The sequence below is a fragment of the Tupaia chinensis genome, unplaced genomic scaffold (assembly GCF_000334495.1).
Source record: "Tupaia chinensis unplaced genomic scaffold, TupChi_1.0 Scaffold000155_1, whole genome shotgun sequence".
Taxonomy (NCBI): Eukaryota; Metazoa; Chordata; class Mammalia; order Scandentia; family Tupaiidae; genus Tupaia; species Tupaia belangeri.
Window position 1 is genome coordinate 2827002 of NW_006159626.1, and position 4288 is coordinate 2831289.

Here is a 4288-nt window from a genome sequence, read left to right on the forward strand (position 1 = left end):
AGTTGTTTACTTAAGATGAAGTAATGTATAAAAATATATTCAGAATATTTATCTACAACCTAAGTGTACATATAGAATGTGAGGAATGCTTGCTGAGAAAACACTAATTTCACAGGAGCAACCATCAGAGATACTTTTTGAAGAACTGGAAATTTAAGGGTGCATAATTTAAAACAATTTTATTGGAAGAACTCATTATTTCTTAAAAGTGTTTCTAGAAGAGCAACATAAAACCATTAGAGAATTTTCATCATTTTCTATCAAACTCAAGTGACCTTTCTACAATGAATACTCTGCACAACAAATATCACAATGTTTTCTTTGTACTTTAATTCCATTTTTCTGTGAGCTCTTGAAGTTCTCTTAAGTTGTATTGTTTAGGGAATAATGACAAGAATAAAAGTCTGGATTTGATGCAAACACAATCAATTATTTTTTGAATATTTTTGAAAAGTGCTTGGTTGAATTTGCAGACTTGAAACCCAAGGATGTGGAGGGTCAGTTATATATGATCATACTATTTAATATTGTCTTTATTGTTAGATTGATATCCCTAAAGACAGTATATTTACATGTGTGTTTGCATATTTAGGCACACAAATATGGACATGTATAATCTAAGTCTGTGCCTCTCATTTCTTACTTAATTTAGGGTTTTGTTATAGGGTGTGTGCACCCACCAGAGAGAGACAAAGAGATAGACAGTGAGAGGGAAAGTGAGAAATCAGCTTGAGGGAAGTGGCCACACCACAATCCCTTCTCCTCCATTTTTCTCCTGGGATTTTCTTGACGTGCATGCACACATTCTTGGTGTGAATTTTCAAGATGCCATGTCTGGGACTTGAACTGTGGTTGTCTATGCCGGTGTCCCACACTTTAACTACCACTCCATCCACTGGTTCCATACCTATCTGTTAAGAAGATGATCTACTTGTTATTGAAATCATGTGGGGGTGGGAAAGTCAGCAAGTAGCATGGCGATTAAGGTGTTGGATTCCCATATGACCAATCATGGTTTGAGTCCTGGACCAGAAGGCTTGCTTACTCAGTTTTCTTCTCTGTCTCTATCTCTGTGTGTGTCTCAGGAGAATAAATACTACTAATAAATTAAGCAAATAATTCTATAAAATAAACCATGCATTTTATAAGATAGAGATTTTTTTATTTTATGACATATTTAGCAAATTGGTAAAGAGAGTCAAAAATGAAGGACTGCATGAACCCAAGCAAACAAATATACATATATATATATGTACAGGTAGGGCTTTTTAGTATCCTCAGTGTTTTCTCCTTAGAAAAGTAAACAAATTCACATCATATTACATCAACTGATACCTATCAGTCAATTCTTTGCCAATGTAGCCTTAAACTTCTTCAAAAAGGTGGTGATATGCACTCTCCTCATTTTCCCATCTGGTAATTATTTCTCCACTCCTCAAACCTGGCTTCAGCCATGCATTGCCACTGAAATAATTCTTGATAAGGCAACCTCTCAAACACTCCTCTAAAGTATCGGAGGTTTGCCAGTTACTTTATTTGACATCTGAAAAGCATTTGAAAATATTTAGCCACTTTTACCTCCTCAAATAATGTTTGTTTCTTTCTGGACATTTTTTTACTGATAATTTCTTATTCACTTCTCAAATTACTTACACCTTTTTGAAATTTAACAAGATAAGCTGTTCTTTAAGGGGCTATTTCCTAGTCTGCCATTTATAAATTAAAAGAATGGGAAGAGGATAATATAGAACATGAAGTTTTTTCAAAGATAGGTAAAAATTGTAGATTTTAAACTAAGTATAGAGTAAGATCCTGTATAATTTGCAGGAGGGACCACCACATTTTTATCTACCTGTTCGAAAGCAATTTCTTAGAGTATTTCTCAGTAAAAGATTTCGGAAACCCATGAACAAAAGCAATGAGACAAATGAGGAGGGTATGCAATAATCTAGATCTAGAAAATAGAGATATGATCTAGACTATAGCAGTGTAGGAGATAAAACGAGAATGGATTCAGGACATATTTCATTACTGAAGGACATAAGCCCTGCTACCATATCATTTCTGGGCTAGAAGAGAAAGAGAGGTGACAGGGATAACTATGATTTCTTTTTTTCAGGGAAATCAGATGAATTATTGTGCAATTTCTTGAGAGGAGAAAATGATGGGGTGAAAGATTCAATACTTTGTGTTGGAAATGTGTTCGAGGTACTTTGTAGACCTGCAAGGTGAATTGCTGAATATGCAGCTATGTATTTGAATCTGGAGCTCAAGAACGAGACTGAAATTAGGGATCCAAATTTTGCAGTAAGTAAGAAAATGGTATTTAATGGGACCAACAGTTAGCGTAATGACTATGTCGCTGGACTCCCATGTAGTCGACCGCGGTTCGCGTCCCGGACCTGGTGGCTTAAAACTCATGCCGGGTGTGTATGCGTATGTGCCCAAGATCCTGAGAGGAGAATGGAGGAGAAGGTATTGTGGCTGTCTGGTGAGCGCACACGCCGTGTAGCAAAAACCTCTCCAAAAAAAAGGAAAAGAAAATGGTATTTAAGTTATAGAAAGAGATATGGTTGTACATGAAGTGAGGATAGATGTGAGTAACGATGATGCAGGAGACTGACAAAATAGGCATAGCTGGGAAGGCGGGAGCAAGGGAGACCTTCGAACATGTATCCCTTGAATAAATAAATACATTTGCATATAAATTGCAATCCACAGAAAGACTGTTCAAAGAGAACAAGACATTTTTTAGTTTCTTATTTTAGCTGAAGACTCCAGTATTGATCCAGGTTATCAAGTAAGAAACTTTGGACAGTCCTTTGGTATCACCCTCTCTGAAGAAGTGCTAAAAGTTTCCCTAAGGAGAAATCTCTCCATAATACCTCATTCCACATTTTATCCCAATATATATATAATTATTTGAAAAGGGCACTGAATATTTATATCCATTTCTCTGATTTAAGCTTCTTTCTTTCTTTCTTTCATGAACAAGATGTACAAACACACACACGCACACACACACACACACACACACACACACACACAGAGAGAGAGAGAGAGAGAGAGAGAGAGGAAGAATATCCCCAACAGGGTCTTGTTGCCTGGATCCATCCACAGCTTCAGTCAGTCCAGACCAGAACACCGGCACATGCATGCCCAGCACGTTCAGGGCGACCTCCAGAAATGACCTAGAACTCTTCCTATGTCAAACAACTTCACAGAGTGTCATGTTTTGCTGCTGTGCCACTGTCAGGCTCCTTCCATTTCTGGTAAGATGTAAGACTTATGGGATAGGATTTTGTAAGGCAATAAACTACTTGGATTTGCAAACCTTCCTGTGATTATAGCTATTTATTGTTAAATGAGAGCTGGACACCATAGTGTGGGTGTGGCATAATCGCTAACTGATTAGAAACTATCATTCATAGGAGTTTTAGAATGCCTTTTGTTTTATTATATTAATTTTTAAGAATTTGTTTAAATGTGCTGATCTATGTGTGTTCAAATGTGTATTCAGTGGTCTACAGATGCCAAGAGATTGAATCTATTAACCACTCATTCAGAATCTACTCCAGCAGTTGGAACCTAAAATATTATAATTTACTTATTGTCTTTGAACATACTCTAATCTTAGAAAAGCAAAGTATAAAAAAAAAAAAGCAAAGTATATGATAGTTGAGAAAAATTGACAACTCTTTTTTAGGATCCATATACTCTAATCTTAAAAAAGCAAAGTATAAAAAAAAAAAAAAAGCAAAGTATATGATGAATGAGAAAGATTGACAACTCTTTTTTAGGATCCAAAAGCAGTATCTTCTAGCTAATGCTTGATACATTTAATTGACAAATACCAGGTCACACAATTATAGGAATTATGGTAATAAATTTCATTGTGGCTCCATCAAGCATGTGGTGTTTTTTGTTTGCTTGTCTGTTTGTTTTAGAGAGATTTTTACATAGGGCATGTGTGCTCTCCAGAGAGTCAGAAAGCAAGCCATCACTTCCACAGGAATGACCATACTTCAGTCCCTTCTCCTCCATTCTCCTCTCAGGATCTTGGACATGTGCACACACATGCCTAGCATGAATTCGAAGCCATTGTGTCTGGGCCTCAAACTCCGGTCGACTACATGGGAGTCCAGTGACATAACCATTATGCCTTCTGCTAGTTATAAACATGTGTTTTTATTTATTTATTTATTAATAATTATTTATTTAAACTTATTTATTCATTCATTTATATTAATTTGACCAGAGAGAGACACAGAGAAAGAGAGAGAGGGAA